This window comes from Penaeus monodon, chromosome 29 (assembly GCF_015228065.2).
Source record: "Penaeus monodon isolate SGIC_2016 chromosome 29, NSTDA_Pmon_1, whole genome shotgun sequence".
Classification (NCBI taxonomy): Eukaryota; Metazoa; Arthropoda; class Malacostraca; order Decapoda; family Penaeidae; genus Penaeus; species Penaeus monodon.
Window position 1 is genome coordinate 9,662,141 of NC_051414.1, and position 629 is coordinate 9,662,769.

Below are 629 nucleotides of genomic sequence, written 5' to 3' on the forward strand. Positions count from 1 at the left end.
CATGTACATAACTAGGAAATGAGGCTTGATGCTCACTACAAAGAGCATACATACAAAATATATACTGTAATGTGAGTAACACATCTCAAACATTAGAAGATCTCTTAGGACTGAAATAAAAAAGGCAATAAATATCAATAACTATAATTCCTTTTATTCATTCTCTTGATATAACTCCTTTTCTAACATCACAGAAAGATCCATGTCCAAGTGTTGGTGATTTCGTGTTGAAATCCTCTTGACTTTCCTCGTTAATAATTTAACTGCTTCCAAATGTGCTATAGTAAACAAAGGAAAGACAAGAATGAAGCAACTGATGTGTTATTCTAGCTTTGTGGAGGAGAAACTGGAAGGCAAAATCTGATTCCTTTGGTGAGGGAAATTAGTGAAATTTGGTTATGCAATATATATGTATACATGAGGCTTCAATGTGTTTGTGCCAATGGTCCCATAGAGGGTGGAGTATATTATCAAAAATAGAAAAAATGAAAAAAATGTGTCCCATCTTTATCAGCATCAATGGCTATCAGCAATTTCTGCAATAGCTATTGACATAACATTATCACTTACATAAGCTTAAGATTTCAGATCCAAGGCCATAATGGAATGCAATAAATGATGAAAATATG